The sequence below is a fragment of the Chlorocebus sabaeus genome, chromosome 20, assembly GCF_047675955.1.
Source record: "Chlorocebus sabaeus isolate Y175 chromosome 20, mChlSab1.0.hap1, whole genome shotgun sequence".
NCBI lineage: Eukaryota > Metazoa > Chordata > Mammalia > Primates > Cercopithecidae > Chlorocebus > Chlorocebus sabaeus.
The window spans coordinates 126,086,988-126,113,944 of NC_132923.1; the positions used below are offsets into that span (position 1 = coordinate 126,086,988).

Consider the following 26,957-nt stretch of genomic DNA (forward strand, 5'->3'; position numbering starts at 1 on the left):
GCATCCCAGGGTCACCATCCTGCCCCAGGTTGAATCTCTCACCTAGGTTGTGAGGTGTAATTCCCCTTGGATGTCCTGGCGGCATCCGCGAGGCAGGCCCTCACCACCTCCAAGGCCAGCTGTGGGCCGAAGAATCACCACTGCTGAATCCCCGCTCCACTGCGCTCCACCACATGTATTTTCTGCCCCTAGCTCCCCAGGACAGTGGTTCTCACACCTGTTGGTCTCAGTGATCTTTTATGCTCTTAAAAAGTATTGGGGCCCTTAAAGTTTTGGTTTGTGTGGAATGTATATATATATATATATATAGAGAGAGAGAGAGAGAGAGAGAGAGAGCGCGCGCGAGAGGGAGAGACGGAGTCTTGCTCTGTCACCTAGGCTGGAGTGCAGTTGCATGATCTCGGCTCACTGCAACCTCCACCTCCCGAGTGTAAGTGATTCTTCTGCCTCAGCCTCCCAAGTAGCTAGGACTACAGGCCTGTGCCACCACACCTGGCTAATTTTTATATTTTTAGTAGAGACAGAGTTTCACTATGTTGGCCAGGCTGGTCTCGAACTCCTGACTTCAGGTGATCCTCCCGCCTCACTCTCCCAAAGTGCTGGGATTACAGGCATGAGCCATCATGCCTGGCCTGCGTGGATTATATATAGGGGTATTTAGCCTATTAAGACATTAACACTGAGAAATTTTAAAAATCATTATTTATTAATTCATTTTTAAAATAACAGTAATAAGTCCATGATGTGTTAACATAAAGACCATATTTTTGAGAATAACTGTATTTTCCAAAACAAAATTTTCGTGAGAAGAGTGGAGTTGCTTTACATTTTTTGGCAAGTTTCTTTCGCATAACCTATCTGATAGGTTGTTTTGGTTGAAGTCTATGAAGAAAATCCAGCTGGACACAGATGTGCAGTTGGCAAAGGGAGGAGTATCTCAAGGGCCTCTGCAGCCTATCACAGCCTTTCTTCCTTGACACTAAACCCAAACTCTACAAGCGGTGGTTGCTCACAGGTTAGTTACAAGGTGGAATCTGAAACCACATCAGTGAACTTTGTGTACTGTTTCAGTAAACCCTGTTGATCTAAGAGCATTTCGTTTTGTTTTTTGTTTCTTTTATTTTTAAGACAGGGTCTCTTTCTGTCACCCAGGCTGGAGTTCAGTGGCGCAATCAGAGCTCACTGAAGCCTCAACCTCCCAGGTTCAAATGATTCTCCCACCTCGGCCTCCCAAGTAGCTGGAACCACAGGCGCATGCCACAGTGCCTGGCTACTTTTTTTTATTTTTAGTGGAGATAAGGTCTCACTGTGTTTCCCAGGCTGGTCGAAAACTCCTGAGCTCAAGCGATCCTCCTGCTTTGGCCTCCCAAAGTGCTGAGATTACAGGCATGAGCCACTACGCCCAGCTAATGTATTTATTTATTTATTTTGTAAAGACGGGATCTCACTATGTTGCTCAAGCTGCTCTATGAGCACTCTGAATGACTCATTCCCTGATGTGAGACTTTGTAACCTCACGCATCAGTTATGTGGAAAATACTGGCTCACTGAGGAATGCAGGTCTTCAGAATGTTGACACATTTCTTTTTTCTTTTTTTTCTTTTTTTTAGATGGAGTCTAGCTCTGTCACCCAGGCTGGAGTGCAGTGGTGAAATGTTGCCTCACTGCAACCTCTGCCTCCCGGGTTCGAGTGATTCTTCCGCCTCAGCCTCCCAAGTAGCTGGGATTATAGGCACACACCATCATGCCCGGCTAATTTTTGTATTTTTAGTAGAGACAGGGTTTCACCATGTTGGCCAGGCTGGTCTTGAACTCCTGACCTCATGATCCGCCCACCTCAGCCTCCCAAAGTGCTGGGATTACAGGCGTGAGCCATCGCGCCTGGCCTATATGATATTTTTAAAAAATCACAGTCATTAGTATCATTACTGGTCTCATCGGAAAAGCTGTTAAGTATTAGGATGCCATCAAGGTTGCAGTGGCAGATACAGCTTTTCCAAACGTCTGATTTTCACTGGAAAGCTCAGATTTTATCACTGGCAACAGATATTGTCAGGTTTTTTTCCCCTTGAAGTGACAGGCCCACCTTGTCCACCTTTGAGAAAATAGCTGCCAAACACTCAAATCTGAAAAATCACAATTTGTCTGTCAGTCACTCTTTCAGGTAAAGATGGTGTTACCTGGAGCAGGCGGCTGGTTCCGCTTTCAGCTCAGTCACACCGGTCCATGTCCTCCAGACAGGCATTGGACTTGAAGGCCCTAGGCATGCTTCCCTTTCATCCTCCCTGAATATTTAAAGGATGCATACTCGAGGGTCACGACTTCTTAAAAGTTAATCAAATATGATGAACTTCATCAAGGACATTTTAAAGTGTATATGGGGCTGGGCGCAGTGGCTCACACCTGTAATCTCAGCACTTTGGGAGGCTGAGGTGGGCAGATCACCTGAGGCCAGGAGTTCGAGACCAGCCTGGCCAACATGGTGAAATCCCATCTCTCCTAAAAATATAAAAATTAGCTGGGCATGGTTCGTGGGCGCCTGTAATTCCAGCTACTCGGGAGGCTTGTTTGAATCTGGGAGGCAGAGGTTGCAGTGACCCGAGATCACACCACTGTACTCTGGCCTGGGTGACAGAGCCAGACCCTGCCTTTAAATAAATAAATAAATAAATAAAGTGACTATGGCTTGTAATCCCGGCACTTTGGGAGGCTGAGGCGAGTGGGTCACTTGAGGTCAGGAGTTCGAGACCAGCCTGGCCAACATGGTGAAACCCCACCTCTACTAAAAATACAAAAATTAGCCAGTCGTGGTGGCATAGGCCTGTAGTTCCAGCTACTCGGGAGTCTGAGGCAGAGAACTGCTTAAACCTGGGAGGCGGAAGTTGTAGTGAGCTGAGATAGCACCACTGCACTCCAGCCTGGGTGACAGAGTGAGACTCCATCTCAAAAATAAAAAAATAAAATAAAATAAAGCGAATATGGCTTTTTTTGAGCTAAGGAATGCAGGCCTTCTCGCACACTGCTGTGGTCTGCCAGTTCAGCTCACCCCTGCCTTTGCGCTGTCAGTGTAACGTCCCCACGTTGAACAGGGCACATCGAAACGTTGTTCGATTATGGGAACTTTACAGCCTCCAGAGAGGGTCTGGAGAACTCCCAGAGGCCTGCGGACCCTGCTTTGCGAACTGCTCCCCTAAGCCCCTCAGGGCTCTGGGACTTGACTTCCGCCATCTGAAGGGGCTGAGCTCTCGGCCTGATGGTGGACTGCCACTCAGCACTTCCTCCTGGCTCCCTGGACTGTCCGGGAGCTGCGATGGGAAAGATAGCTAAGCGGGTGGGGGCGTTCTCATGGGGTGGCCGGGGAGAGAGAGAGGAGCCACCTGGGCCCGGCTGCCACGCAGTTCCAGCCTGTGGATATGGGCATTCTCCTGGCCCACAGCTAGAAGAGCCTGGTCCTCCTCCCCCAGGAAGCCCCCCAGCAGCCGTCTTGCTTCCCATTAGCGCCAGCGCAGGCCTGTCTTGGGCCCTCCGGCCCCCCACCCTGCAGCGGCCTAGTTTCCCATCGGCCACCTGCCTTCAACGTCGAGGGCCTGGGGGGCAGGAGCCGCAGGCTGGCCGCCCCCCTCCCCGCCCCTTCCCTCTCCTCCCAGCTCCCCTTCCCCCAGCTGCCTCCCAACCGCCTCCCCAGCATGGCAGCCTGTCCGAGACACGGTTTTGTCCCCTCGGTCCGGGCACCGTGAGAGTGACAGAAAATAGCTGTCCAGAGAGTGTGTGTGGGGGGGAAGGCCTCTTGTTTTCACCTCTCAGGGGCTGGTTTTCCCAACTTTCCCATCCCAGCTCCTGCGGAACAAAGGGCCTGCGGCCCCCGTGTGCTGGGCCCGGCCCAGCGAGGGGACTCACCAGCAACTCTTTATTGAGTCTTCAAGCGCCGGCCAGGCACTCCATTAAAAAGCCATTCCCCTTTGTGCGGCCCGGCCCCCAGCTGTCCCCCCTCTCATGTGACGGTCGGTCACAGTTGTAAAACAACAACACACAGAGTTGGCAACTAACGAGGCTTTTTTTCAAGCCGGGGTCTCCATGGCAACCCCCGTCAATCACCCCTCAGGAGCGCTTTAACCTGACCAAGAGGGGGAAATAAAAAATAAAATAATAATAATTAAAAAAAGAAGCCAAGAAAGAAAGAGTTGGAAAGAGAGCGAGAGGCCAGTAGACAGCTGGGGAAACAAACAATTCAGAAAGTTTCTGGGGTTTGCGCCCTCGATTGGAACACAAATGAAAATTTAACCAGTGGGACAGGATTGTCCTGGTGACCAGAGGGGAAAGACGTTCATTTTCATTTTTAGATAGTTTGTACATTGCACCTAGTTTTAAAAAGGCTTCTAACCTTTTCCCATGGTCCATAAAATGATGGTTCGTGGTTGTCTGTGGGCACAGAGCGGGCATGAGGGCGGTCCCATGGGCCCTTAGAGTAAATGGATGGTTCCATGGGCCCAAACCCAGAGGTGCCCAGTTGATGGCCTCAGGCCAGTGGGGAGAGCCATTCAGAACCTGGCTAGAGTCCAGCAGGGTGTCTGAGTCCTCCCGTGTGCGGCCTGGTGCCAATGGGGATAGCCCACAGTATGTGGCGGGCATGGTGCCAAGGGGACACTGGAAGGCCCCATTCCCAGTGCCATGTGGGGAAGGAGCAGACCTCCCACCGCGATGTGTTGAGGGGGAGCCCAGAGCATAGGCGGTGGTAGGACCCCTCGTTCTTCACATGCTGCTGGGCCAGCAGATGCCCAGTTCCTGGGCACGTGGCATCGCGCCCGGGGTTAGTTCAACCTTCCACGTGTTGGCATGGCGCCGCGGCATGGCAAGCCTGAGTTCTCCCCCCACCTCACCCCCTGACACTCATACGTGCTGTCTGGCCGCTAGCCAGTGGCTCCACAGGTTCCCAGGTCGTCACAGTCTGGGCAAAGGCTGAGGGCAGCCCTGGCAGCTGCTGCCTGGCCTTCCTGAGCCTCTGATCAGGAAGGAGGCGAAGGGCAGTTTCTTGGCCCCACTTTTGCTTCCTAGCACTGTGAACCCTAGGGTGCAGACACTTTTTCTTCCTGGACGTGGTGGGAAGTTCCTATTGTAACTCCTGGCACCTTGGGAAAGGGGTTTTCTCATTCTTGGAGTCTAGAAACCCAGCTTGGGGGCTATGGGGACCAAGGAAGAGAGTCCTTCAGGACAGAACCGTAAAAGCTTCCCAACTTTCAGAGGGTGGGCACTGGAGCACTGGTGGGCTGTGCTGAATCCCCTGGGCCCGGGGGTTTGAGGAGCTGGGGTGTTTGTGAGCTTCTGGGAGGCTGGGTTTTTTTTTTTTTTTCTGGACTTAAAAGGCCTTGTGCAAACCTGGTACCCAGAATAGCACACATGGAGAGTTTTGAATGAAGAGCTGGATGGCCGATGACCGGGTGTGGGGGCCGGGGCTGGGCTCAAACGGCAGGTGCTTCATGGCTCTGCAGCCCCTGCCTGTGAGATGCCCTGGTCTCCCAGCTTCCCACAGGCCTGGGACGGTCGCAGGCCTCTCCCTACCCCTGGCCACCTCTCCATTTTCTCCCTTCCTTCTCCAGACTCCTTCCATGCCACCCTCCCTGGTGGGCCGGGCTTGACATTGGCACCCATGGCTCCCCCTCTGCGTTCGTTTCAGTCCTCCTCGCTCACAGGCTGTGTTCTCTTCCAGAGTGGGTTAAGTGAAAACCTTGCCAGTCACCTCTCCCGGTCCCCCTCCCCTCCGTCCTGGCTTTCGTGATAGAGAAACTGGCCAGGAAGCCCCACATGGTGCTATTTACCTGACACCTCAGTGGGTTTGGCAGGTGCTGATTCATTCCCTGAACCATTTCCCCCAGGACAAGGAGCGGGCCAGGGAAGACCCCCGGGCCTCTGAGCAGCCCCATTCTAGCCTCTCACTGGCCTCTCTTCAGGGCCTGGGGTGACTGCTGCAGCGAGGACGCCCCGGGGACCAGAGCAGCCTTGGCTGGGCCTCATCTTCATGTCTCCTTTCCTGGGTGCTGTGGGCAGCTCCTGCAGGAAAGGAATGCTAACGATCTCCTGGTGTAGTGAGCTGGCACCGCACCCAGGCAGGGGCCGCACAGCGCCAGGGCCTAGTAAAGACGCTGGCGAGGGCTCCATTTCCCGTGCCCGGTGTTTCCTCTGGCCGGATTGGCATGCAGCCTTCAGCTTGGCCTGAGGCGGCATGAGGAAGAGGTGGCATCCTCCGCCGGCCCCAGCCTGGCCAGCCTGGAGGACGACACCGCCCTCCTCCTCCCTCCAGCTCCAGCCAGGAGGACCATGGTGGCCATAAGTATTTCATAGCATCTTCTGAAAGGAGACACGGAGTGGGCTGAGGACGGTGGCATCCCAGAGCGTGGCTGTTGGTCAGTAGCCCCAAGCTGGGGAGACCCGGTTTCACCTCCCCAAGCCTCATTTCCTCCTCCGTAAATGAGGGCACGAACAGTGGTGCCTCCTACAGGGTTTCTGTTGCCATTTAATGAGGTGGTTTATAAAACCGGCTTTGCTCTGCCTGGGACGCGGTCAGCCCTCCATAAACACTAGCAATTAATGGTGGTGCTGGTGATAGTAGCAGCAGTAGTAGTAGTACTGGTAGTAGTAGTAGTGGTGACAGTATAGGCCCTACCCCATAGGTGGCTGGAGGCGTCAATGAGACAGTACAGCCCCTGACAGATAGTAACTGCTCGCAAATGCTAGCTGTCACTATTATTGCTATTACCATTATTTCCCAGTGCACTGAGGTGGAGCCTCACCCTGCTCTTGCTACTAAGGGATCCTGAGGATACTGCCACCTGCTAAGTCCAGCCCATCCTTCTAGAACATTCAGTAGGCCCTCTGGCCCCCTCAATGACTCTCTTACACCTGCCCTGCCGTCTTCAGGCCCCCCTTGCCATCCCCTCCCCACCCCACTGCCGCTCTCTGTCACTTACCTGTCCAGGGTTCCCCAGCATCATCCTCTCTGGGGTCTCCTAGCAAAAAAAAAAAAAAAAAAAAAAAAAAAAAAAGGGCTTTCCAGAACCTGGCTTCCACCTCCTCCCCAAGCCTGGCCTCCCCCAGGCCTGGAGTCTGACTGGATTGTAACATAGTAGCTGAATGAACTCCAGTTTCAAAGGTTAATATCAAAATCTGGAGTGGATTACCTAAAAATTACTTACAACACCATTAAAATTCTGAACTCTTTTTGTTGTGGCTGTAAATTAATTTAAAATGTCAGGTTTTTTGAGAAATCCAATAAGAAATTGAGCCAACAGAGCAATCTGCAAACTGTCTGGCAAAGAGGAAAGTGTGTCTCTTCAATCGACAAGGAAAAATATGGAGCTTAACTGGAACCATATGGCTCAGTACTTGAGAGGAGCCTGCCGGAGAGGGAGGGCGGGAGGGGAGCTCAGCTGACAGCCACACGCATGCAGCAGGAGGTGGCCGCGGTGTTGGCATTGGCGCGGTGGAGGGGCCTGGCAGACGCCTGGCACCCAGCCTACTTGGCCGCCTTGTGTCCACGGTCACTGGGCTGCCCCGGGCAGTGACTTGGTCAGTCCTTGGTCTTAACACATTCTCACCGTATCCATCCAGGGCTCCCTGGCCAACTCGGGAATCCTACCCCCACCTAGGGGAGCCCAAGCCCCCTCCCTCCAGGGAAGAACAGCCACCTGCAGGTCTTAGAGGGCTGCTTCCCTCTGTCCTCTGTGGGCTCCCTCCCGGCCAACATGTGGTCCCAATTACTCCTGAATTCCCCCAGATTTACAACACATTAAGTAATTTGTAGGTTATTTCAACTTCAATCTGCTGAAGTTGAGAAAATCAAAATTAAATTCAAACCACAAGGAAACTTCAAAGAAAGAGGAGGAAGAGAGAAGTTGAGCGCCTTCTCTTCCCCAGGTTGGCTGCGTCCCCCTTATGTCATCCTCTGAGGCTCCCAGCCAGCCCCCTGCCTGCCTTCCTCTGCCTCCTCTTCCCCGCCTTGCCTCTCTTTCCCTCCCAGGGCCCTTGCCCCTGCCTCTGGCTGGGCAGTGCCCTTGGGGTGCCGCCCCAAGTGAAGACCAGGGGCAACCTTGGGGCTCGTGCTAGGCCCTGGTTGGTTTGGCTGGGGGAGAAGTGCCTCTCTAACCCTAACACTCTCTGCTCCCACTCCCTGAGCCCCTACCCCTGCAGGCTGGGTGATTCCTGGGCTCCAAAGCCTCTCCTTGCTTTCCTGACCCATTTCAGGGGAATCTCCACCAGGACTGTTCTAGCTCCCGACATGCCTGGGACGGCTGACAGCTGGTAGGTACCACCTGGCCCCCGGGTTTAATAGCTCAGGTTACCTTATTTTGCTTTCTACCCTTTAAAACAGCCTTGTAAATAAGCAAACACTCGGTGCCAAGCACCTTCGGCACTTCGCCAGGCTGGTAAATATTTTAGTAGTGACTTGGTAACAGTTGCGTTCACTTTGATTTCCTCAGAAAGGTTCTTGGTGCTGGGGAGGGGGCCGTGGCTCTGGGAAATGATTTGCTGGCTATTTATAGCCCAACTCTGACCACGTGGCCTTTGCTCTCACCCTGTGGATCGTGTGCTGGGGTATATTTAAAGCTGGTGTAATGTTAGCCTGACACCTCTTTTGGCAAAGATGGGGAGGACTCTTCCACTTTCTCCCAAAGTGTGTGGTGGTCAAAGGGCTCCAAGGTCGGTTGGAAACTGGACTTGTCTTCTCCAGGAATCCAAAGTGATCTGGGAGGCTGGGGCAGATGCTAGCGGTTGGGTGTGAGTTTGGGGTTGACCTCCTGCTGGCATGGTTTGCACTTGGGAAGAACCCCCAAGGAACCGAAGGTGGGCTCTGGGGCTGGGGCATATGAAACCCAGGCAGGGCTGAACTGGGGAGGCCACCTGAGATGGGTAGTGAAGCTGACCGTGAAAGCAGCCAGGTTGCAGGGCGAGTTAGAGGGAAATGCGACCACTGGATGTGCTTCCTGGGCATCTAGTCCTGGAGGACCCATGCCATGGGGAAAAGAGAGTGGGAGATGGGGCCAAGGTAGATTCAGACAGGGGGGCAGCTTCCAGCCAGGGCTGCTGATTTGATGCCCTGGAGGGTCCTTTCCTCTACGCCATGAGAAAGGCACCTGCAAAGCACAGGACCTCATTGCCCAGTGCCAGGAAGCTGGCATAACCCCACCCAAATTTGCCATGTCCATTGGGGCATGTGCCGCCCATAGGTGGGGCACCGGGGCAGGAGTGAGGCAGCAGGTGAGAGGCTGGCGCCTGGCTTGAATAGACTGCTCAGAGCCACAGCCAGTGGCTCCTCTGTTTTATGGGTGGTTTTAATGTACAGATGGGTTGGTTTTAAAGGGGCTCTAAATCATGGCACAGTGAGAGCCCCCACACCCCATAGCCCCCCAGGAGGCTGTACCTGTGAGTGACTGCAGTGTGGGCACAGGTGAAGTAGAAGCAAGGCCCGCCCCCTCTCACTGTGCAGTGGTGATGGACAGGTCAGGGGGAAATGGGCCCCTCTGGCTGGGTAAGAAGGGCTCGGTGTTCAGATGAAACCCTTCCTTTTGTCCCCCTCCCCACCCACCATCCACACTGGCAGGTGTGGCCTTCCCACGTCCGGTTTACAGCCAGGCCACTGTTCAGTGACCAGCCAGCCTGCTGCCACTCCCAGCCACTTGCCCTTCCTCCTCTGGCTCCTGGCGCCATGATGCGCGCCTCCTGTCTGCACCCACGCACACCCCATTGGTGCTCAGCCGCCGTGGGCGCACATCAGGTGATCGCAGACAGTGGCAGACCCAGCTCACCTCCTTCCCGCAGGACTGGTGCCAGGGCAGTGCTCTTCCCGGAAGGCTTCCAAGCTCCCCCGGATGGCATCCTGTTGGGCCTGTTTCAGGGGTGCGGGGGCAGGCCTTTTTGGGGGGAGAGTGTCTGCCCCATGCAGCCCTGGCGCCAGCTCTTCCTAGAGGCCTGTGGCCGTAATGCCAGAGGGAGGCAGCTGGGCTGGGGCAGGAGACAGGGATGTTTGAAATGGAAGTCGAGTGAGATGGGGCCACCCTCGGCCATCACCATGACTCTGCTGGGAGCAGACACGGAGCCCTGGGCCAGTCTGAACTGGTGCTCACTGGATACCTGCTGCTTTGCTGCCCCCCCGTGAGTGGGCCTTGCTCACTTGGGCTCTCAGCACCCAGTTTGATACCTGCCTTTTAGCTGCCCCCCTGTGAGTGGGCCTTGCCCACCTGGGCTCCCAGCACCCAGTTTTCAATGTCCTTGGAAACTTGGAGGAGTTCTGGGAAGGTGATAGGAAGATAGAGGAAGCCTTCTCTGAGCACCCAGAATATTCGAGCTTGAATGGAAAGAGATCTGCCCTCAAAGGTACTCGGGCCCTAAGTCCATGCCCTATAGGCTCCCCTTTTTCGCTGGCTCCTGTGTGGGATGGAAGGCTGCTTTAGGGAATCTTTTTCTGCCCCTCGGCCTTGAGTTTGGAACTGTGTGGCACCAGAACCTTCTCGTCCTTTACTGAGCGTCTTCAGGAAACACGTTGTTTCCTCTCCAGTTCCCCCTTGGCGTTTGAGAATAGGGGTGCCCGTCAACACTCACTCTCCTGCCTGCTCTCCCTAAAGACATGGGGTAAAGGAAGCCTCGTGGTCCTCTGAGGAGTCCTCATGGCCTCCCGAGCCGCTCAGGGGAGACAGCAGCTGTGACAGCTGACGACCCACTTCAGTGCAGGTTGCGGAGGGGCGGGGCCAAGATGCAGGTGTCTGCCCAGACACAGCGGATGCCTGGTTCCAAAATTTCCGTAGACGCCTGTGTCCTCTTAAGGAGCAGAAGCTCTGCTGTGCCTCAGTTTCCCTAGGTGGCCTCTGTCAACAGGTGCTCAGGGTAAAAGATACAGCAGGAGAAGCACAGGAAGAGACAGTGGAGAGTGGCAGCTGGGCAGACCCAAAGAGGCCGCCCTGGCCCCTCTTCTTCCCCTCGGCATGGTCCCGCCTCTGCTTCCTAGCAGGCAGGTCAGGCAGCAAAAAGGCAGTTGGCCTCCACCATGACCCAGAGATCTGCTGGGCTGAAGCTGCCCGAGGCCTCCCCAGGCCTGCCAGATCCAATAGAGGCTGGGGCCGTCCACTTCCTGGTTTGCAGGTCAGTGCCTGCAGGTCAGTGGCGAGGTGCAGCTTAGGAGGGGAGGTCGCTGGCCTACCCTCCACCCTCATCCAGCTCCCCCATGGGCTCTGATGGCAAGGGGGCCACGCTGGCAGGTAGCCAGTTGCCCTGTTTCTCCTTGATGCCTGCATGGAACCAGTCCTGGTTTCAAGCTCCCTGTGAGCCGGGAATGGAGGAGATCCTATGAAAATGATGATATGTGACAATCAGTCACAGCAATTAGTGTTTTGGTTAACAGGCCTTTTTTGTTTTCTCTCACCCAGACAGAATGTCACAAATAAATCCTCTCCTGCATTTGCATATTAATTGGATCGGAGACGTCAAGCATCTTTCATTAAAGAAAATGATCTGCATATTTGGAGACATAAAATAGTTATTTTGATGGGTTTTTTTTTTCCCTAAGATCAGGGGGTGGGGGAGGTAGGTGATAGGAGCAGTAGAAATTGAGGTAGAGTGAAGGAAAGCCAGCCAACCCCTCTGTCTGGAGTTAACCCTGTGGGGTCTGGAGTTGATGGCCAAGCTTGGCCAGAAAGATAATTAATACTCAAATAAATCAAGGAGTCAAGGGGCCCCTGGGCACCGGGCAGTTGCCCGAGGCTCAGGAACCCAGCTTGGCTCCTGTGCAGAAGGGAACCCCGCCAGAGTTACAGGCGAGAAGGCAGAATGAGGGCCCTGTGTGGCTTTGCTCTTAAATCCCTCCTTTCAGAGCTGGTTGTGGCTCTGAGCAGGGTGAACTTCCCTGGGACAGTGGGTGGTAGGCAGGGCGTGGGGTCCGGTGTCCACCTCGTAACCTGGAGCCCTTGGCTGGGCCCACGCGGCTCCCATGCCTGCCTCTCCCCTTGGTCCCTTGGCCAGCCCTAACCCTCCAGCTTCCAGTCTCCCTCCCTCAGCTCGCCCACTGGCATCCACTTCCTCCCCACTCTGACCTTGGGCTTCCCTGCGCCCTTCTCATTCTTTGCCAGCCATCCTCCCTCTCCCCAGATGGAAAGTTTTCTGGGGGCAGCAGAAGCGAAGCCTGGAGTCATTATCACATGCACTCGAAATAACCCAGAAAGCTGCTGGGCCCATATTAGGGCATGAGTCCTGTGGAAAGCCAAGCGAATGTACAGTTTTTGATAGGCAAATGGGACTGCCCAAGTCTTCCCACCTTCCCCTCCAGCCTTACGCTCCAGGGCCTTGGTGGCTGCTTTAGTCAGTTTTCAGGGCAGGCAGCAGGGGCGGCCTCCTCTAGACATTTCTGAGCTCCCCCAGGCTCCTTGGGGAGCACAGTGTGGGGGCTGGTCAGTGCTCCCATTCTCTGCCATCACCAGCCCCAAAGGCATGATTCCTAGTTACCATATCCTGGTTAGAAAAGTGTTCAGCGATGTTGATGACAATGATCACAATGATGACTGGCACCACGTTTTCCATATAGAAATGTGTAGACACTGTGCCAGGAGCTTCACCCTCATCGCCTCCCCAAACCCTCACCACAGCCCTCTGCTACAGGCACGATCATTGTGTGCATTTTATAGACAAGGAAATTGAACCTCGGAGAGGCCAGATCACATACCCATCGGTACCCAGACCTCAGAACTTGCAGCCGGATCCGAGCTCTCTGTGGCCAGGTCACAGGTCCTCTGGGCAGAGCAATGGGGACCGGCAGCCGTCTGGCTCCTGGTTTGATCCCAGCTGACTATTCTTTTTGTGCGTAAACACACTGCACCCTGGGGCTGTCAGAGGACTTGTGTTCAGGCTCCATATCTCTGCACTGCTGGCTTCTTCACCACACCAAGAAGACAAGATTTGCCTCCTCTCAGGGACTGGGAGCTGCCTCTAGTGGCTTCTGTGGGCCTTTGAACCCCGGAGGTGCCTGTTCCAGGCCTGTGGGGATTCCCCCGTGCTCTTTGTGTGCAGTTTTTCCTTGGAATGTTGAAGTGCCTGGTTCCTCTATTCCCATACCCTGCTGCCTCTTTTCTCACTATGCCAGGCTCTGGGACCCACGGGCTTCAGGACTGGGCAGTACCTGAGGGCAAGGCCCAGTTCCCTGGCTGAAATGAGTCGTGCATCTGCTCACCTGAGCCCCCCTTCCCCATGCCCTACAGGTGGCCAGCCTCTCCTCGTGCTCCAGGTGGACCCGGGTGTCCCTTAGAAACTTGTTTGGTGCCACCTTCCCCACAGCGCTACTTCTTAGGGATCCCTTCTCCCAAGCACTCAGATTCTAAATGCATGGCGTGTGCAGCCTTAGGCCATCACCTTGAACTTCAGGGTCCCTTGTCTTGGGCTACCATTCTCCACAGTGCGTGGGCACGTTGCAGCTTTCAGGTCTAAAGGAAAGGCAGTGGGGTACGGTCAAAAGAACGATGGCTTTTGATTCAAATAGAAGAGAAACAGCCTTACTGTTCTTCAGAGCTGTGCCCTGCCAGCAGACCTCCCTTCTCCGAACCTCAGGCTCTCCCCTTGCAAGAAAGGGGCAGGGGGCCTGTAATCCCAGCACTTAGGGAGCCGGAAGCAAGCAGATTGCTTGAGGTCAGGAGTTTGAGACTAGTCTGGCCAACATGGTGAAACCCCACCTCCGCTAATAGTAAAAAAAATTAGCAAGGTGTGGTGGCGAGTGCCTGTAATCCCAGTGACTCGGGAGACTGAGGCACAATTACTTAAACCCAGAAAACAGGGGTTGCAGTGAGCCGAGATCACACCAAGGAATTTGATGGCTTTATCAGAAATACCAAGTGCACTCCAGTCTGGGCAGTAAGGCAAGAGAGACCCTGTCTCAAAAAAAAAAAAGAAAAAGAAAAAGAAAAAAAGAAAAAAAAAGAGGCAATAATTCCTCTTGTGGGTAAGGGTCTGCAGAATGATTCGGCTCCTTCCAGTTAAGTGCCCAGTCACAGGTGTGGGATAGAGCAGGCTCCTGCAGATGCCAGTGGAGAGGTTGGTGGGCCTGGGTCTGCTGCCCACTCCCCAGTGGGTCAGGACTCCAGCAGGGTCTCCCGGGCTGAGGGATGGAGGTGATTGTGTCCCAAGGCACTGGTAGCTCTGCCCAGCCTGTTCCTTTCCCACCCTCTGGCCCTCAGTGACTTTGGCTGCATGCACCTCTGGCAGGGCAGAACAAGAAGTGGGGACCTAGTGGCCTTCCAATTTGGGGTTCTTGGAGAAGGGGCCTGGCATGCCCTCCTCGGTGAGAAGGTGGACAGGCTGGGTGTTTTATGGAGTCTGGGGGAGTCCTGTGGCAACTGTATCTGTTAAATGCCAAGAAGCCAAGTTGGTTTAATATGATTGTAGCTGCTGCTTTGATAAATCAAAATAATTAAAAATAATAAATTTGATTCCTCAACCAACAGGCTGTGTGTGGGCGCAGCGCCTGGGCTGCTGAGCCAGGGCCGAGGAGGTGGGAACGGGCACGGGGACACAGGAAGGTCTGTCTCGTGGGATCCTAAGTGGGCAGTGGACGGCAACAGGGTGGAAGGGGAGACTCTGAGAACCAGTCGGGGGAGGAACATCTCTCACTCAGTAGAGCCGAGCCCTGCTGTCCACAAGCCTGGGCTGGGGCCCCAGCTGGGCCTGCCCCTGGCCCTGTGGCCTTGGGCCAGCCTCAGTTTCCTCATCTGTCAAATGGGAAGGCAGTTCCACCCGCCTCCCAGGGCCATGTGAAGTTGGGCTTTGTTGAGCGTGTGTCTGCCCAGTGTTGCTTGGGCCTCCGTAGCCCCCTCGGGCCGTCCCTGCACCCACTTTGGCGCTGCCATGGCTGAGGCGACCAGGCGTGCTCACAGCATCTGCGCAGGCTCGAAGGCCCACCGGCGTGCCCGGACTCTTCCTCCCACTGATGGCTGTTGTCCTAACACAGGATTGTTCTGTTTATGAGGACGTCCTCCGGTGCAGGGCGTCTCTATTCATAGCTCCCTTCAGCTTCCAGAGTTGGGTCAGGAAGCCCCATGCCACGCCCTGGGACCGAGTCCCTGTTCAGGGTGCCGGCAGCTCTGACATCGGTGGGGGGGAGTTGGCAAGGGTTTTCCGCCTCCTCCCCTGTCCCCTGCCCCCCATCCACATCCTCGGGAGCCGTATTTGGTGTCTGATCCCGAAGTGTCTGGGCAGCTGGAAATCTGAACTGGGTGGAGGGGGCAGGGGTTGGTGAGGAGGGAGGGACAGGGTGTCTGTCTCTTTAAATGCACTTTGTGTCAGTGCGATAAGGAATTTGATGGCTTTATCAGAAATACCAAAGCTTTATTTAGCAGGGTGAGGCCCACACCACTCAGCTCCACACAATCTGCTGATAAATAACAAAAAAGAAAAGAAAAAAAAAAAACTCCAACAACTCACCAATACCCCAGCATAGCATGGCAGGAAAGATGCAGCGGACAGAAAAGGCAGAGAAGCGAAGTGGGAAGTCTGGGGAATTGGGGAGCTGCAGAGGGTGGGGGTGGGGTGAGTGGGTTCTGTGGGAACTGCAGGGGCTTTCTGGAAAGTGCTAATAGGCAGGCATTTGTAGATTTTTCTGTCATTAGGTAAAAATACTGTAATGATTTTGACGCTTCAAGAGAAAGGGTTTATTAAGGAGACACACCCTCCCCAGTGTCCTCACTGGCCGTCTGTCCCTCCTGCTCCTGCCCCTCCAGCAGCCTAGGCCATCCGAGTCTCTCTAGGGGAGCCCTGGGGCCCAGCCCTCTGCTTGGTCTGTGCCCTGGTGCCCTGGCTGGCTGTGCTGGTGAAGGCAGTGGCAGCCTTGAGATGGGGGAGAAGTTTGACTGAACGTAAAAGAGACTGCCGGGGAGAGAGCCACTGTCATCGCAACTCCAAGAAAGGGGCCTCCACTCCATACAATGTGGCTAAGGAAGCTGGAGAGGGGAAGGCTTGAGAAAGCCTTTGGAGGACTGGACTGACTCCATGCTCAGGGCCGGGTCTCAGCCCAGGGCGGTGGCCTGGCCTGCTTACCGGTGGCATTCCAGGACTTCCTGTGCTACCTGCCACTGGGCAGCTCTTGGGGAGCCCCTCCATCCTAGCCAGTCTAGATTTGTTGCGTTGTCTAGAGGGTCAGCAGAACAGCAGAGTGCCGCTTCCGTCTGTTCTTCTTCTTCTTACTCTCTCTCTCTGCCCTGGGGGATTCATTCTCCTTCCCTCGCTTGGGGAGCCCTTCCCTTGGGTCTGGCTTTACGCTCAGCACACGTGCTTGGGTACAGCCACCCTCAGTATCCCCCCAGATGGTCCATATGTCTCCCTCTTCCCACTGCTCCCCATGAATCTTCTGATGTGAGCAAGCCAGATTTAAGCCGGGGTCCCCATGCACACCTCTCTGCCTGTGCCTCTTCTAGCCGGCTTGTGCATGTGACTTCCTCTGGAAATGGAGGCAGGTATCAGCACTAGGTGTCTACCGAGAGCCATGTGGATGGGGAGCGGATTGGGTGCTGTGGGGTGCAGATTGGGTGCTGTGGGGAGTGGATTGGGTGCTGTGGGGAACATATTGGGTGCTGTGGGGTGCAGATTGGGTGCTGTGGGGAGCGGACTGGGTGCTGTGGGGAGCGGATTGGGTACTGTGGGGAACACATTGGGTGCTGTGGGGTGCAGATTGGGTGCTGTGGGGAGCAGACTGGGTGCTGTGGGGAACACATTAGGTGCTGTGGGGAGCAGATTGGGTGCTGTGGGGAGCAGACTGGGTGCTGTGGGGAGCGGATTGGGTGCTGTGGGGAACACATTGGGTGCTGTGGGGAGCGGATTGGGTGCTGTGGGGAACACATTGGGTGCTGTGGGGAGCGGATTGGGTGCTGTGGGGAGCGGACTGGGTGCTGTGGGGAGCGGATTGGGTACTGTGGGGAACACATTGGGTGCTGTGGGGTGCAGATTGGGTGCTGTGGGGAGCGGATTGGGTGCTGTGGGGTGTAGATTGGGTGCTGTGGGGAGCGGATTGGGTGCTGTGGGGTGTGGATTGGGTGCTGTGGGGAGCGGATTGGGTGCTGTGGGGTGTAGATTGGGTGCTGTGGGGAGTGGATTGGGTGCTGTGGGGAACACATTGGGTGCTGTGGGGTGCAGATTGGGTGCTGTGGGGAGTGGATTGGGTGCTGTGGGGAGCAGATTGGGTGCTGTGGGGAACACATTGGGTGCTGTGGGGAGTGGATTGGGTGCTGTGGGGAGCGGATTGGGTGCTGTGGGGAACACATTGGGTGCTGTGGGGAGTGGATTGGGTGCTGTGGGGAGCGGATTGGGTGCTGTGGGGAACACATTGGGTGCTGTGGGGAGTGGATTGGGTGCTGTGGGGAGTGGATTGGGTGCTGTGGGGAGCGGACTGGGTGCTGTGGGGAGCGGATTGGGTGCTGTGGGGTGTGGATTGGGTGCTGTGGGGAGAGGATTGGGTGCTGTGGGGTACAGATTGGGTGCTGTGGGGAGCGGATTGGGTGCTGTGGGGTGTGGATTGGGTGCTGTGGGGAGCGGATTGGGTGCTGTGGGGTGTAGATTGGGTGCTGTGGGGAGTGGAGGAAGCATCCCTGCTGCTCTCAGGCTCCTTGTCCCTTCCTAATGGCACCACAATCCAGCAGAGCCAAAGGCTTAGGTCCTCACCCTGCCTAGCCCGGGTACAGGGCTGCTTCTACCATTGTAGACAGTCACCAAGAGGTGACGCACGGAGTTGGTTGAGGAAGAGTGGTTTCTGCCCACATAGTTGTCCCCAAACACGGCCGAGGGGCCAAAGTTTTTCAGGGCCCACAAGCCAACCCCTCAAACAGAATGGAGGTTGCTGAGGCCAGAGGATGCTTCTGGGGCAGTTATGGGGAGCCCAGAGTTGAGCCAACCAGAGGCCGGGGTGGGCTGACTCAGAGAGTAACTCTGGACTGGACACCTAGTTCCTGGAGCAGAGGAGGGGTGGAGCCAGCATGCTCCCTAAAGTCAGCTAACGGAAGGGAGCCTGGACCAACGTCAGGCCCGCGGCTGAGTGGCGGCAGGAGGGTCTCCTAGGAATTCCTCGGCTTTAGATGCTGGAGCAACGGGACTGGCTTGGCTGCTTGGGGAGGGCCAACGCTGGGCTGGGCGGAGACAAGGCAGCTCGGAGGAGAGGGTGGGGGCTGGGCGGCCAGGGAAGGGGCAGAGGGTGGAGGAAACTGTAGAAAGGCCGGGGCCCGGAGACAGACAGGAGGAATAAATGGAAGTGACAGGGTCAGGCCAGACCTTTGTCCTGCAGCCTGATTAGAGAGTCTGCCCTGGATTTCTGAAACTTTGGGATGTTGTCGGACAAACTGGAGCTTAATTCTGTCAGAGCGCTGGGGAGATTAGAATTGACATCCTGGGAGCACATTCCTGGCTGGGCAGAAATCCAGCCCCCGCTGGGAAAAACCTGTGAAAGCATGGCCAGCCCAGTGGTGGCGGCGGGGGGTGCCCATCAGCACCAGTGGCCACTCCAGCCTTGTGGGCCGGAGCCAGGAGCACTGGGAGGGCCAGTCGTTGGAAGGTTCCGGCCTAGCGGAAGGTGTGGCGGCTCAGCAGAGCCACTGCTGAGTCTGAGTTCCAGTTCTGTGCCTCATCCTAGCTGTGCTGCCTCAGCCAGAGTGCTTAAGTTTCTTTCTTTTTTCTTGTCTATTTTTTTTTTTTTTTTTTTTTTTTTTTGAGATGGAGTCTCGTTCTGTTGCCCAGGCTGGAGTGCAGTGGCACGATCTCAGCTCACTGCAACCTCCACCTCCTGGGTTCAAGCAATTCTCCTGCCTCAGCCTCCTGAGTAGCTGGGACTACAGGTACGCATCACCAAACCTGGCTAATTTTTGTATTTTTCGTAGAGATGGGGTTTCACCATGTTGGCCAGGCTCGTCTCAAACTCCTGACCTCAGGTGATCCACTTGCCTCAGCCTCCCAAAGTGCTGAGATTACAGGCGTGAGCCACTGCGCCCGGCAAGAGCTTAAGTTTCTTAACCTTCATTTTCTTATCTGTAAAATGGGACAGTCTGCCTCTGGACCTACTGAATTTTCCTTTCCTTTGAAGTCGAAGGTGTAACCTTGGGAAGCCAAGAGGGATGGGTCAGACGGTGGTGAAGCTCCTGAGCCAGGGCCTGCTAGAGGACAGAGAAGGTTCCCCTTGTGGAGTTCTCTGGCGCAGGACTGGCCAGCAATGCCAACCTGGCAGGGCTCGCTAGCTTAAGCATGTGAGAGGTGGCTGTCCCTACACCACGTGTGTCCTTTCCATCAGCCACCTGTCCTCGTCAAGCCTGGAGAAGCCCAGCAGGGGCCTTAGAGATGGCCTTGTCCCTCTGTGAGAGCCCCCAGGAAACCCCCACCCAAACGAAGGGAGCTGAGGGCAACAGACGGAGGCCTGCCTTCTGGGAGCCTCCAGTCCAGGATGGCTGGCCTTAGAACCAGAGACGGGGTTAGAGGACTACAGTGAGGGCCAAGCGCCACAGCCCCAAACCAGGCTGTTTCCGGAAGAACAGGGTACCCCTCCCCACATCGCTCCTGACTCTAATGACTCTTAAATAGTGGTAAATATTTTGGCTAATGCAGGCTCTCATGGCAGAGAGCAAAGCTGTCTGCAGTTCAGGACCTACAAATTATTTATTGAAGATTTGAGATGCGGTGCAATTATGTGGAAAGAACCCAAAAAATTAAATAAATAAGTAACAAAATAAATAAATAACAGCCCCACTGGCCTCTTGAAGGCTTGGGAGCGGCACATGATTGCCGTCTTGATGAAATCCCCCCGGATGTAATGAGCTGATTTTCTGCTGTTAATATTGCATCTGCTGATGAAGGATTCGTTAGGATAATGGAACGAAGCTAAAATATAAATGACTCCCTGTCAAGAAGCAGCTTTTGTTTGTTGATCTCCTGACAGTTCCTGGGCCAAGGCAGGGCTTTATGTGTGTACATGCATTCTGGAACAGGCAGGAGGGCGGGGGCAGGAGCTTGGGGGGGCTACCCCACGAGCCTGGCTCCCTGGTTATTCCAGGCTTTCCCTTTGAGGTGGAGCTCCTCGACCTTGGGAAGCGCTGGAGCCCTGTGGGTGGGGAAGTCACCGACTCAGACCCATCCAGAGGGGCGCTTGTTGCAGCAAGATGCTGAGCGGCAGCAAAAGTTATCTGGGGAGCATGGCGGAGAGATGGATTGGCTGGGCCGTGCGTATTGGGATCCGCACAGGAGAAGCAGCTCTCTGTGTGTGCCGGGAACGGCAGCCCGCAGGGGTGCAGAATCACAGGCACTTGAGTGAGGGTTCCTAAGGGGAGGTCCAAACCTTCACTGCAACCATCCTAGCCCTTCTGCCTGGTCCTCTCCCTCCGTGATCACACAGCACATCTTGTGGAGGCCTGGGAGCCCCCCTCGGACGATGGGTTCTCAAGCAGAGGGGGAAAGAGGGCCCATTTGAAGTCACCGTGTCTCACCTACCAGCCCCACTGACTTGGCTTCCCTCGCACCTGCCCTGAGCTGCCACATGGGACAAATTCCTTCTCTCCCTAGCAGTTGTTTTTTTAAAAAAGCAATATCGTTTTATTTTACTTTATGGTGGTAAAAATGCACATACCATAAAATTTACCATTGTAACTATTTTATTTATTTATTTATTTGAGACAGAGTCTCGCTCTTGTCTCCCAGGCTGGAGTGCAATGACGTGATCGTGGCTCACTGCAACTTCCACCTTCTGGGTTCAAGCGATTCTCCCTTCCTCAACCTCCCGAGTAGCTGGGATTACAGGTGCCCGCCACCACGCCCGGCTAATTTTTGTATTTTTAGTAGAGACGGGGTTTCATCATGTTGGCCAGGCTGGTCTCCAACTCCTGACCTCAAGTGATCTGCCTGCCTCGGCCTCCCAAAGTGCTGGGATTACAGCCATGAGCCACCACACCCGGCCTGTAACTACTTTAAAGTGTGCAAATCAGTGGCATCAAGTACATTTGCAGAGTTGCACAAGTATTGAGCCAGTTCCAGAACTTTTTCATCACTCCAGACAGAAACCCTTAATCCCTTAGCAGTCCCTCCCTACTGTCCCCTTCCCCCAGCCCCTGGCAACCACTGCTTTCTGTCTCTATGGATTTGCCTCTTCCAGATATTTCATATTAATGGAATCATACAATTTGTGGCCTTTAGTGTCCATCTAGCTCGTTTCTTGCTCATCATTTCCAGGTGCATCCACATTGTAGCCCGTATCAGAACTTCACTCCTTTTTTTATAGCAGAATAACATTCCATAGTATGGACACACTGCATGTTGTGGGTCCACTCCTCAGTCCATGGACACCTGAATTGTATCTACCATCTGACTACCATGAATAGTGCTGCTATGAACATTCATGCACAAGGGTTTTGTTTGTTTGTTTGTTTTGGTTTGGTTTTGTTTTGAGTACCTGTTTTCCATTTTTTCTGGTATATGCCTGGGAATGGAATTGCACCATCTCTCCTAGCGTCTTAAAGGCAGGGACCCTGGAAACTAATGAGGTCATATTTATTGAGCACTTACTATGTGCCACCCATTGTACTAATCATTGTTTCCGAGCGTCCTCAACAGCACAGGAATGGAAGCTCCCTGAGGGTTGAGTTGTTGGTTTGCCAGTGTTCTCTAGGTCTAGGACAAGTATCTAATAGCATATAGTAGGTGCTCAAGAAATACAGGATGAACTTCCTTTGAGATAGGCGCTTATGGACCCCTACTTTTCAATGGAAGAAGCTGGGGCCTCGAGAGGTTAAGCAGCCTGCGTACCCAATTGCATGGCAGGAGGCAGCAGAGGCAGGATTCAAACCCGACTCTCGCCAACTCGGCTTTTGTATGCTTCCCCTCCCCACCCAAGACGGAGTCTCACTCTGTCTCCCAGGCTAGAGTGCAGTTGCACAATCTCAGCTCACTGCAACCTCTGCCTCCCGGGTTCAAGCGATTCTCATGCCTCAGCCTCCTGAGTAACTGGGATTACAAGCGTGCGCCACCACGCCCGGCTAATATTTGCATTTTTAGTAGAGACAGGGTTTCACCATGTTGGCCAGGCTGGTTTCAAACTCCTGACCTCAGGTGATCTGCCTGCCTCCCAAAGTGCTGGGATTACAGGCGTGAGCCACTGCCCCTAGCCTTTTGTAAGCTGTCTTGTTTTCTCTTCCTCGTGCCTGGCACGGCGTCATACATGCAGTACATGCTCAGTGAGTGCCTGATGATCTCGCTGTGAAACAGGGACAAGAGAGATCCAGGGTCACTTGACCTGGCACAGGGGCTGGGGAAGGCCTGGAGCAGGTGTTGTCTTTCTGCGCATCTGTTGGCGACACGCCTGTCTGTTGAGAGGAGGCACTGCCTACCACACTGAGCCCTGCGCTGGCAGAGACTGGATGGGCACTGCTGAGCACCCGCCCAGCACATGGGAAAATCTTCTTTCTGATTTCTTGGCCAGAACCACTCCTCACCTTGACCTTCAAGGCCCTTAGAGAAAAGAAGAGCAAACTAGGCCACCAACTCGGACCCTTCCTCCTGAGGAGACTAGGGGTCCTGCCCAAGAAGATCGGGAAGGGTCACTGGGAAATGGAGGGGTTGCATCCTCCTGAGGGAGTCTCAGGAGGGGTGGGAGGGCCAACTTTTCTCCTGGAGCCTTGAGAGAGTCAGGCAGGGCCTCAAATTCACCACTGAAGTCCCTGGCCAGGCATGAGGACCACATAGGGCAACATCCCACGAAGGACTTGAGGGCCTGACTGGGGAAGGTCCAAGACAGGCGAAGGCGGGCTCAAAGCTGGTGCTGAGCCAGCCTCAGGATGGAGGGTCAAGTTGATGTCTCCTGCGTTTTAAAAATTACTGTGATTAAAAACATTTCTTAAGCCAGGTCTTGGGAGAACAAGGTGGGAAAACCCGTTTCCTGTCCCCAGAGGATGAGGGTCCTTCCTCTTGACCCTATGTAGATTTTTCAGGATTCTGCCCAATTCCAACCAAGACTGTGCCTGGAAAGAGCTCAGAGCCAATCCAGAGGCCTGCTCCGACTCCGGGGGCTGGACAGCCACCCCCACTGCCCCTCCCTGCCTCCAGCCCAGGCTCCTTTCCGGAGGCCTCTGTCTCGATCCCGCACCTGCTGGCCTACGCGGCCCTCGGCCCCCTCATTGTCCTGCTAACCACTGTGTAAAAGTTCCGGGCTTCCTCTGACCTTTCCGTTTTGCCTGGTTATGCCGTGGGATCCCCCTGGCGTGCATCCCCCTGCGGCATCGCCTGGGGCACTGCTCAGCCCCTGCCTGGGGCCTTTCTCTCCCCAGCCGTCCTCCGGACAGCCCTTTCTTTCACTCTTTCTTTTCTCCTCTCTTTCTCTCTTTCCCTCTCTCTCTCTCCCCCTCTCCCGCTCTCTCTTTCTTTTTCACCCTTTTAACATGGTTTTCCTAAAAAGTTTTTTAATCAATCAAATTTGAGGCAGAAAATAGGTTTTGTCACGCCTGGTCCCGGGGTAGTGTGACTCTCACTCAGGTTCCTGACAGCTCCTCAATGCAGGAAGGAGGCCAAACAGAATATTTCTCCGGGAAAGTGCCCGTTTCCATGACGCTGCCCCGTTGTCTGTGCCGCCCCCCTCCTCACGCTGCTGGGTTGACATGGCCCCAGCCCCTGTGAAAGGGCTCGGCCAGGGAGAGCCTGTGCGTGAGGATGGGGCTGGGGGCAGGGGGAAGGAGACGCAGTGGAGTGGGGGGGCGGATGGGCAGCCCGACAGCTGCCCCAAGCCCCCATGGCCCGGAGGCCTGGTGAGCAGGTAGGAGTGCTGGCTGAGGAGCCTGGCCTGGTGCCTCATAAATATGGAGCTGGGCAGCTGTGGGTGAGAGGCTCCAAAGTCAAGTCCTGGACCAGCCACGGCTCCAGCAAGAGGGAACTTCAGATGGAGGAGGCCCCTGAAGGTCCTGGTACGCTACCACTTCTCTGCCCGTCACTCTCCCCCGTCCCATCTCTCGTGGCATTCCCTCCGCCCCTTGCCCATGGCTGCCCCCTCTCCTCCATCCCTTGCTTCCTTCCTGCCCTCCCCCGACCCTGGCACCCCTTGTGCCGGAGGAGCCTCTTGTCCTCCCAGAGCCCAGCCCACCAGGCCCCACTCTGAGCCTCCTGCAGGCCCCCAGGTCTTCCCTCTCCAGCCCATCTTCCCTCTTCCTCCTTCCCCTCTCGGTCTTTCACCCTCTCCTCTCCTCTCCTCCTCTTCTCGCTCTCTTTTATAATTAATGATTAGTTTTAATTGGTTTGCTTAGGCAGCCTGACAGCAAATTAACAGAAGCCAGCCCAGGGCTGCCGGCTCGGTGAGAGACCACTGTGCTTCCGAACCGGCCAGGAGAAAGGCTGGATGAGGCTGCCCCCAGGCTCACTCTCACGGCTGGGCGACCCGGGGCTGAGAAGGAGGGAGGGCCGGGCCTCACCTGGGCAGGTTCAGCAGCCAGTAGGAAGAAGGCACCAGGCTCTTTGCACACATAAGGGCTCACGTTTGCCAACTTTTCTCTGTGCTTTTGTTTTTCTTCTCCTCCTCCTCACATCCCTTCTGTGCTCTTCTTCTTACCCAAGACATTGCTGGTGTCTTCAGAGATGAGGGGTGGGTAAAAGGTGGGCAGGGCCACTACCCTTAGTTTGGGGCAGGGTTTGCTTTTGGTATCACTCATCCTCACTTGTGCAATGAGATGGTGGGATGGGCAGCCTGTTGCCTCTGGGGCCAAGATCCTGCTTTTTCACATGGACAGGAGGAAGGAAGTCAGAAGGCTGTTGACACTTTTAGCTCAGCTACCAACCAACCATCAGCCCCACAGCCTGGAAGCTCCAGGACCCAGTTCTGTTTCTGATTTGCCATCTACCTCTGGACAGAACTCTGAACCTTTGGGTCCTCAGTTTTTTGGCCAGAGTACTTAGGATTAGGAACATTAGATGGATGGTTGGATGGATGGGCGGACAGACACCTGGCAGGTAATGGGTGTGTTGGCATTTCTTAGGTACTTTCTGCCATGATCTCTGAGCACATGGCTTTTCTTTCTTAGCCTGGAAGCGTTCACTTCACTTCAGTCCTGCTGAGCGTAGGGCCGCTGCTGTCCTCTGGGTTTTCCCAGTACTGTGCCTCTCCCCTGGCCTTGGAGAATCCTTCCTTAACTACATCAGCTATCAGGTCCCAGATGTGCTGACCACTCACTCATGTGGGCCACTCACAAAGCAGACATCGGGGACAGTGAGAGGCAGAGAGGCAAGAAAAGACGCCCAGAGAAGGAGGAAGAGACCAAGATGAACTCTCGGCTACTTCTTAGGCCCCCACTGGGGTCCCAGTATCCCAGGGTCCCAGATCCCACTCAGGGACAGCTTTCCTGCTCCCATCAGCCGGGACACCTGCCCTGGGCAGGTGGGGTACAGGACCCCATGCGCGTCCTGGTCCCTGTACGTACGCATCTCTGGCCCTCCCCTCCCTCCTCCACCCCCGACCAACTCCTGGAAAGTTTCCTCCCTGATTGTTCTGTGTGATCAGATCTGCAAGTTGCTCTCTAAGCTTCTTGTCACATTTTGACTTAATGAAGTGCAACTGCTGAGGGATTTGGGTTCAGCGCTCCGGTCTCCTGCGCTCCCTTGTTGTCAGAAAACAGGGGTGGTTGGGGACGGCAACACCGCGCTGCAAGTCGTTATCATTCCGGTCAGTCTGTTTAACACAAAATTAAACAAAGAACTAATTAGTGCCTCATGAATTAATAAATGCACAGTTGCTAGGGAGGATGGGAGGGGAGGGAAAGGTGGTGGAAGGGAGATACCAGAGTTGTGGAGTTGGGGGGCTCTGGGGGTCCACAGGAGGCTGGCCAGGGCGCCTTGAGAGATCTCGGACAGGAGTGTGTGGGACGGATGGGACGGTGAGGATGACACCCAGCCAGGGCCCTGGGCTGCCCAGCCAGGACTTGAGCTCTGATGGCTGAGCCCACCTGATGCCTGGCAGTGGAGGCCTGGGAATCTCCATCCCTGGCCCCTGTGACCCTCCCTGTCGGCCTCCTCCTCCATCCTCTCCTCTCCTGGCCAGATCCTTCCCTTTTCCTTATTCCCCCTTTGCCCAGCTCCCCATCCTCTCTACCGCCCCCTGTCTCAGGGGTCTGCCCAGCTCTCTGCAGACACCCTGCCTCTCATCATCTGGATGAAATGGGCATCAGAGGCCCGTGGGGCAGTGCTTTCCAACCACTCAATGCCTACTGGGCCCTCAGCCCTCCCAGAGCCCTGTATCTGGCAGAGTAGGCTCCACCCCAGTGGGCACCCTCTGCCCGGGCAGCACAAGCGGCGAAAGCTGGTGGAGAGCGAGCCCTCCTTAAGAGGACGTGTCAAGTACAATTAGCATTATCTGTCTAAATATGTCCTGGGAACCGGAGAGCGGGCGGCGGGACTGGGTGGCATTCCGGGAGCCCTGAACAAGGTCACCTCATCTCCCGCAATCCCCCCAATCTGATTTGGGGATTACATAGCCTAAGGAAATTGGTGTTATTCCTCTTGCATCATTGATAAGCCACAAATGAGGGAGAGAGGAGAAGAAAACGTAACAGACAGCCCTCCCCAAGCCTGGGTAGGGTTCCGAGGCCTGCAGGGGCAGGGCCTGGCTCGAGCAAGGGTTGGGGGACCCGGCCAGCAGGCTGGGGGGCTCCCTGGGTTTTCTCTTTACGTACACAGAGGCTGCCCCTTTGAACCTGGCTCCCCAAATTCATTCTCTGGGCAGGAGGGCCCCAGCCCGGCACGCTGGGCTGCGCCGTGTGTTGGTGAAAGCCTCCACGTTGTCAGACCATCATCCCTCTCCCTGCACTGTCTGGATGTGGGCTGTGATGACTCATGGGTAGAGCCCGGGGTGGAAGGTGCTGTCGGCAGCCTGCTCCTGGGGCGTGGAGGGAGGCTTCCTGGTGCCTTGGCCCCTGGCCAGCCCTTGCCCCTCTGTCACCAACTTGCTA

General features: G+C 55.2%; 1 protein-coding gene across 1 annotated transcript in view; it reads left to right on the forward strand.

The window, feature by feature from the left end:
• The window catches only part of CASZ1 (castor zinc finger 1), a 122,437-nt gene that overhangs the window by 27,512 nt on the left and 67,968 nt on the right, over positions 1 to 26,957 (forward strand). The window lies entirely within an intron of this gene.